The 9,446-nt window shown below is 29.6% G+C and overlaps 1 pseudogene; it reads left to right on the top strand.

Moving 5' to 3' along the window:
• Positions 1-353: 353 nt before the first annotated feature.
• Positions 354-7,289, top strand: LOC109112315 (annotated as a pseudogene).
• The last annotated feature ends 2,157 nt before the right edge of the window (positions 7,290-9,446 follow it).

Genomic DNA, 9,446 nt, shown 5'->3' with positions numbered 1-9,446 from the left:
TGGTAGAGGTAACGTGGTGGACTGTAGTATGTCACAGGATATCGTATTGATGGGTAAAAGTCCAGCTTCCCACACTCCTGGACCTTTGAGTAAATTATCAATATAAAAGAATTTGATCAGGTATATTTTGGAGATCTGTTCAATCAATCAACTATTATCAGGCTATTTATAACACCCCTACAGAGCCACAAAGCTTATGTAGTGAAATATTACTATGGAGAAACAGATTTTGGAATGAAAAACATCAAAATCAATATAGAAGTTACACAACTTTTGTATGTAAATTTTTGACTCGCACATTCCACCCAATGGGGCTACCCATTTATCCCTTCCTATATCAGTATCATCAAGTCAGAAAACAGTGTGATGTAAACTTGGTCTGCTCAGTCAATGTTAATATATGATTGTGTCAGACACACTTATGCAAGTTAACAGTTTCTAATTTAACAGTGGATTTCCCTGAGAGGGTAAGAAAATATATGATTTGCAAAATTTAAGAAACCGATCAGGATCAAAATGCTTAAAAGATACGACTTAATATATGTGTATGTTTAGCAACATTTCCATAAGTAATTCCAGCAGAATAAAGCTGAAGAATAGCTGCATGTTTCATGTGATAGACTATGTCAACAAATGAACTGAAGAAACTTGGAGAGCAGCAGAGCAGTCAACTCTTACCAGAAGAGAGCAACACTGCAAGTAGCCAACCACTGAAAACAAGCCAAGCACATCAACTCATGGAGGACAAAGACAATGAAAGGTAAAAGCTATATTAAATATGAAAGGGTTATATATGAGCTATATGAAATATGCTAAGTCTAATAAATGTATAAATATCTAAAATAAACAGAACCCACAAGCTTATCATCTGTTTAGATCTCTGATACTGCCCACTACATCAGTAATGGCGCTATAAATCTGTTGTGGGTTTACTGTCAGGTCCTATTTAGTTCGCATCGTCCCATTTGGTTTCTTTGCAAGTCCTTCGCGTTACATTGTCACAGGTTAAAAAAACAGAATAACTCAGTTCATAACGAAATGACTGGAGACAGCAGCTATTTATTAAGAGGGTCTGTAAATATGATGTCTCAGTCAGGTTTAGGTGAAAGGAGTCACAGTGGTGTCTACCTGAACCGAAAGTGTTGGCTACCATAAATAAAAAAAAAAAAAAAAAAAAAATCCGAAATCATTATCAACATATATATTGCTTATTGTTATTTTATAATAGTTCGTTATCATTATAACATTTTATTTGGTGTAATGATAACGCACCTGCTGATATTATACATGACAAGCACAAACAAACTGAGAAACGCAAGGGTTGAGAGCTGCGCATGCGCACATCAAACACTGCGAGAAAGAAACTTTCATTTCCCACACGAGACCTTGTTTGCCGCTTTCAATCACATCAGTCCCAGGAGCACCTGGACCACGGTGGCAGAAATACACAACACGAGAGAAACGGTGAGAACAAAAATTAACGTATATAACGTTAATATATATAACGTAAGAAGATAACATGTATCATATAATGACCAAACAGTAGAGTGGGGAAACTTTTGTGTTGTTTATACAGCTGCCGTTCGTTTGATCGGGAACTGTAGCCGTTCAGCATACATTTCTAAACTATTTCTTTTGTCTTTTTGACGGTCATTGAAAGTTTCAGGCTTTGGTTGCAGCTTATAAAATGTAACATTCTAGTTATGCTTGTTATTTTAGAGGTATGTATTGAAACGCATGTGTCAAATTAAATTTTTGTGTTTATGTTCAGGACAAAAAAAAAAGTGCTTGGTATCATTGGCCTATATTACATCAAATACAAATAAGTTGTTTAGAATAGTTGTTTTCTCTTTTCTCATTAGTTTGAAAAAAAAGAAAAGAAAAAGAATGGCATATTGGCTACTATTTCTGTATGGTGAATCAAAGTGTCCTCTTGTTGCCAAATGTATGTTTTGAAGCTACATCTCTTAAAGCCTACACACACACACACACACACACACATATATATATATATTAAAAACATAACCAAAACCATATCAAAGTAGCTGTGACCTTCTAAGTTCAGTCTAGGGTGCTCAGTGTCTCCTGTTGTCTCCTGGCCAATTAGTATGGGATTCCCAGTCAACTCAAGGTTATAAAGTTATCGTCAAAGTGAATTAGTTTGAGCATAAATGAAAGCCACTGATGGCATGTTTGTTTGGATTAATGCTGATGGGACTTCCATTTTTGGATTCACATGAAAGTTAAATTGATCTGCTTTATGGTTCACCATTAGAAATTATTCTCTCTTACTTATCATGTCATTGCTAAACATACACAGGAAGACAAAGCCTGATTTCATTGAAGGAGCCAACATGAATATCTGGGTTTGCTGTGATTGATTTATTGTTTTAATGTCTCGCATTGCCCATTCGTCACTGCAACTCCTCTACTCAATAGTAATGAAAAGTCATCATTGCTTTTTAACCACTTATACAGTAAAGTGTTTGGTAACAAATTGATTTATGGCAGATTGATCAAAAATATGTTTTTCATTGTCTTGAGATCTGTAATCACAGTTAACACTGTTGTTTTTTAGACTATTCCTAATTTCATTTTTTGAGTGCATTAGATCCGAAACAATCTAAGTAACACAGTAGTAAAATGATCCACCAATAACAAACAGTCTGTTTGTCAGTTGTATTTTTTCATTAATACTGTAAGTTACTACAATTTGTTTCTTTTAAAATACATTGATCTTGCCATGAAATAGCCATATATGCTGGTATGACAATAACAATCAAACAAACAAACTGACAAACAGTCTCTTTTTTTTCAGTCAAGTCTCTGCAATGGAAAACACAAACCTTGTGAAGAAGGTTAGTGTTCTTTTTGTCTTTATATATATTTTTTTCAGTTAATCTACAGCATCACTTTGTGTGACTCAGCGGTCCTTATCTAAATAGTAAACTGATTTTTCAGATGAAACCTTGACTCTGTGGGCAAACAGTAAAATATTAAGTCTTATATAGTGATTGGGCTCTGACATGAAAAAATAGATTTGAATGCAAATTAAGTTTTGCTAAAATTCAATTTATTAGTATTTGCAGGGATTAAAAAGTAAGTCCCCCCCAATGCTTTTTTAGATCAATGATCACTTGATTGTTGGTACAGAGAAAGAAAAGCAAAGCATCTTGAGTGGAAACAAGTTTTTAATTGCACTTTGTAACTTAACTGCATTATGCCTTTTGTCTAGAATTTTTAAAGTGGAAACTGGTAATACATAATTCCACCAGTAACCATTGATGTTGTTTCTGGTTCATTTGTTGGTGAAATTTCTTTTCAAGCAATACTATAAAGACTGGCTTGCATTAAAGTGACTTATATTTTGTGATGCGTTTATTCAAAAATAATTAAAGTGACTGTTTCTTAGATCGGGTGCAGCTGATATGGCTTGAATATGTTAGTTTTTAGGGAAGTGTTTTGTTTGACCTCAAATGAGTTTGTTGGCTGTGATGAAACAAAGTGTGTTGATTTGAGAAATTCCAACGGTACATTACAAATTGGTGACAAATACCCCCAAAACTCCAGATAGCGTGAAATGTGGGTGGAAGGGCAGAGTCTGAATCAAACTGATCATAAAAAGGGGAAAAAATTTAACTCATAATAAAAAATACAAGCACACTTTCTGCTGAGTCACTTCCTTGTTCACACATTTGAAACACTTCAGTGATCATAAACACTAACATTTACTTTTTCTCTATCTGCAGGAGTTTATAAGTGTATGGGTACGAGATCCTCAGGTACACAAGGAGGATTTCTGGCACACGTACATCACCTATGAGATCTGTCTTCATGTGAGTGCAGTAGCCACATGTTTACCTTGTGCTTACAGTGGAATGTTGCTGTTCAGACTTTATTTTTTTTTTGATAGATGTTATTCCTGTATACATTTTTTTTCAGTGCCACATGTTAACCAATGATAGCATTAGGTTCACTTATTATTATATATTTTTTTATTATAGACCAATAGTATGTGTTTCCAGAAGAAGACCTCTTGTGTGAGGAGGAGGTACAGTGAGTTTGTTTGGCTGCGTCAAAAACTACAGAACAATGCTCTGCTTATGTAAGTAATTTGAGGATATCACACTCAGGGCAATGCAGTATTATATTTTAACATTTGAGGGGTACAGTGAGTTTGTTTGGCTGCGTCAAAAACTATTATATATATATATATATATATATATATATATATATATATATATATATATATATATATATATATATATATATATATATATATATATATATATATATATATATAAAAATCAAGTGAAGTTTTTATTTCAAGTAACTGTATGTAAAAATGTTGTTATTATTATTGATATAAGTGTAATCTCTCCCTTTCTTTGCTATTTCTTTAGAGAGTTACCTAAACTCCCTCCTGGGAATCCTTTCTTCAATCTCAATAGTGATTTCCAGATCACTCAACGGATGCGGGGGCTGCAACAGTTCCTTGAAGCGTGAGTTTCTTCAGTCACTCTTTGTCATCATTTGTGATTAACTTAGGTTAGAAAAAAATCAAGCATTTAATGTCCTATATTGGTCGGTTTGTAATGATCTTTGATTGGGATGAAGTAAATGTAGTATTTTTGCCATCTAGTGGCTGATGGAATGAGACACATTTGCTGAAAATGTTTAGATTATTATTATTTATTTTTATATTTTTTACTCAAAGCAAAAGCATAAAATAGAAATGAATGTATTTGACACAGTATTACAATTGCTAATTGCTAATTAAATTGTTAATCTAAAAATATTTTAATCTGTGTTGAATCTTACCATGGTTTAAATACTATGAGTAGTGTTTGTTAGATTAATGTAGATTTGTTTTATTAATTAAAAGAAAAATTTAAATTAGAATTTTTGTATAGTGTTGTATTTTTCTCATCTGTTTAAACTTTTTATTCTTTTTATTCTCCTTTTAATATTTATTCTTTGTCACATTTAACATTTTTGTCATCAAATCCATTTAATGTTTTTAAATGGATTCTTTAAATAGCCTTATCACCAGTTTTTAATTTAAATGTTTGTGTTCATAGAGTTCTACAGACACCATTACTGCTGTCAGACAGTCTGCTGCACCTATTCTTGTTGTAGTCGCCTGTGAGTTTTGAAAATGTGGGCGTGTGTGCAGGGGGAGAGACATTTTACGGTTTTGCACAGGAATTAAGGGGTTGTTGTGTGGTACAGCTTTTTCTGTGTAGGGACAGCATCAAGAAGAAGACAGCAAAGCATGCTGCGACTCAGACTGTGAAAGGTGTGTGCCTCTGTCTCACTATATTAAACTAAATGGATTTGGCATTTTAAATGTTTTATGCATCTATAATAATGCCAGAACACATATACATGGGGGCAGCTGTGGCCTAATGGTTAGAGAATTGGACTTTGGACTAACCAGAAGGTCGCATGTTCGAGTCTCTGTGCTGGCAGGAGTTGTAGGTGGGAGGGGAGTGAGAATGAACAGCGCTGTCTTCCACCCTCAATACCCATGGCTGAAGTGCCCTTGAGCAAGGCACTGAACCCCCAGTTGCTCCCCCGGGCGCTGGATATATAGCTGCCCACTGCTCAGGGTGTGTGTTCACGGTGTGTTCACTTCTCACTGCTGTGTGTGTGCACTTGGATGGGTTAAATGCAGAGCACCAATTTCGAGTATAGGGTTACCATACTTGACAAATGTCACGACTTTCACTTTTCACTTTCACTATATATATGTATATATATATATGTATATATGTATGTATATATGTCTTACCTAAAACCAGATTTGATCAAGTGGTCTTTGTCAAGTGGTCCAGATGTCGTTTAGGTCATTCAAGACTGATTCTTTTCTTTTGAAACTTATTCTTGGACTGTCCCGGTTTTATTGCAAGTAGAAAGCACTTTTATGAAGTTATTCACTTAAGGACTTTAGTAAGATTTTTCCTGAAAAAGGTTTTAGAATTGTTATATGTTAATTTAAAACATCTTGTATAATATTACTTTCTGTGTGTGTTTGTTTGTTTGTTTGCTTGGTTTTATTGTATTTGTGATATTTGCATATATATTTATATATATATATATATATATATATATATATATATATATATATATATATATATATATTATACACACACACACACACACATTATATATATAATATATATATATATATAATATATATATATATATATATATATATATATATACACATATATATATATATATATATATATATATATATATATATATATATATATATATATATATAGACTATATATATATATATGCATATACTGTTATATATAGCTATAGATATGTATGTATGTATAAGTAAATATGTTGTAGGTTCAAATAATGTACAAACATTCCATTTAATATATACACAAATTGCAACTTAAACCATAAATATTCATGTAGAATTGATTTTGTATGTTATTTATTTTTTTTGCAGTACAACATCCTCTGGCTTGGGCAATAGTATAGGATGTGCCACATCTGTGGAAGAAGACTCTTCCTATAATGAAAGTTTTTCCCATGAATTTCAAGCCACAACCCATGAGGCAGAACTCTGTAGCAGCCTGTCTTCGTCTCCTAGCAACCAGTAACCCTTGATGTGCACCCTTGGTGTGCACTCTGTTATATGAACTCTAGAGATGTATACACACACACATACTGTCAGAGAGATTTGCTGCCCAGTTGCTGCTTAGAGCCTCCAGAGTTATATTTGGATGGATATTGAGAGAAAAAAGCTCTTGATTATTGTTTTATTACATGTCACTTTTGTGTCCATAATTTTCTTTTTTTAATGTAGAGATATCTTTATTTAAATTTTTGTGGTTATCATATTAAATAATTCTCCTTTACTAAAGGGCTGACTTGGAAAGAAAAAAAGCTATTGGAGAAAATGTGAATTACAAGTTTTTCTTGACACTCAGGTGCATAAAGAAGCATCTTAAAACTCTTCAGCATATTCATCTCTACAGATGTGCTTTTGTTTAACAGATTTTTAAAAAAAAAAGTAAAGTGGCAGTTTATTACTTTAAATGTTTCTTAAAAATTCTTATATTAACATTGATAAAAATGAGTGTCAAGGACTAAATTTGAGGATTTTTTTTAAAGTACATTTTTATTGTGATTTAGTGTCTATTTAGTGGAAATTGAATAAATGTTTTTTTTTTTCCTAAGTGTGAATAGAATTTTTTGAAATGTAATGATGTAGATTGTGCTGTTGCAGATGATAATTATTATCTAAATAAAATCCTAAATGCTAAATAAATTTGCAAATAGAGAGAAAGAGAATAGTTTCTGCTTATTGTTCACATGATATGCGCTACTGAAGTTAAATTCATTGCATTTTAATTTTGTTTAAAATCACTATATGAACAACAATGAAAAAGGGAAGGTCGTTGGTGCATAAGAGAAAGCTGGATACAACCATGTTTACATTTCCTCTATGGACCACTTGTTTTAAAGATTAAGGGTAGATGTTGCACTTAACCTGCCACACATGTCTTTTTTTTCTCTCTCCACCCACAACACAGCATTTTTTAGTATCTAATTGTTGTTTAAGAGAGAGATTAAGTTCTCGATAAATGAGGGATGAAGTTTTTGACTGAAGTGTTCGGTTTAAACCGGTGGTCTGATTGGGGGATTGTTCGATCTGTGTAGGCGCAGATTCATCAGCGTCTAGCAGCAGCCGATAAATACTTTCAGTATTGTCATCCAGATCACCAGTCTCACAAAACCTCACCAATCTCTGTCGCTGCCAATCACTATCACTGTGGCGTCAACTAAACACGTAATGTTATGTTAATGTTTGTTTATTTTATATATACATATATATATATATATATGTATGTATATGTATGTATGTATATGTATGTATGTGTATATATGTATGTATAATATATGTATGTGGATATATATGTATGTAATGTATGTATGTATATGTATAGTATATATGTATGTATAGATATATATATATATGGATAAGATATATATGTATTGTATATATATATGTATGTATATATATGTATGTATGTATATGTATGTATATATATATAATAGTATGTAATATAGATATATGTATGTATATATATATATGTATGTATAGATATATATGTATGTATAATATATCTATGTATATAATATTGAGTGTATATATGTATATATATATATATATGTAATATAGATTATCGTATATATTACTGTTATGTGTATATCCCTATGTGTAAGTATATATAGTCCTATATATAATATATATGTATCTATATTATGTTATGTGTATATATATATGTGTATATATATATATATATTATAATATTATATATATATATATGTATAGGATTATATAGATATATATATATGTATATATATATATATAATATGATATATATATATATATATATAGTATATATGATATATATATAGTTGGTTGATAATATATATATATATAATATATATATATACGTATATATATATATATATATATATAATGTATATATCTATACTATGTGGATATATATTCTAGTGATATATATATATATATATATATGTATATATATATACTATATATATATGTTACATATTTATAATATATATATATATATATATATATATGTATATATAATATATAGGTAGATATATATGTATATATATATATATATATATGTATATATATATATATATAGTATATCTATATATGTCTATATATATTATATATGTATATGTATATATGTATATATGTATATGTATCTATGTAGATATGTATATAGTATATATATATGTAATATATATAGATATGTATATATATATATATATATAGTATATTATATGTATATGTATATATGTATATGTATATTATATGTATATATGTATATGTATATATATATGTATATGTATATTATATATGTGTATATGTATATATGTATATGTAGATGTATATGTATATATGTATAGATATATATGTATAGTATATGGTATATGTAGATGTATATAGTATATGTATATATATATGTATATGTCTATGTATATGTATATGTTATATGTAATGTATATGTATATATATTGTATATGTATATGTATATGTATATATATGTATATGGTATATGTATATATATATATATATGTATATGTATATATCTATATATGTATATATGGTATTATATATATATGTATAATATATATATATAGATATATATATATATGTATATGTATATATTATATATATATATATATATATTATGTATATGTATATATAGTATATATATAATATGTATATGTATATATATATGTATATGTAGTATTTATATATATATATTGTATTCATGTAGCTATATATATTATATATAGATGTATTATATATATATATGTATATATATATATATATGTATATATATATATATGTATATGTATATATATATGTA

Source organism: Cyprinus carpio, chromosome A19 (genome assembly GCF_018340385.1).
Source record: "Cyprinus carpio isolate SPL01 chromosome A19, ASM1834038v1, whole genome shotgun sequence".
NCBI classification, from domain to species: Eukaryota; Metazoa; Chordata; class Actinopteri; order Cypriniformes; family Cyprinidae; genus Cyprinus; species Cyprinus carpio.
Note: the sequence above shows the minus strand (reverse complement) of the source record. Positions and strands in the feature narration are given on the sequence as shown.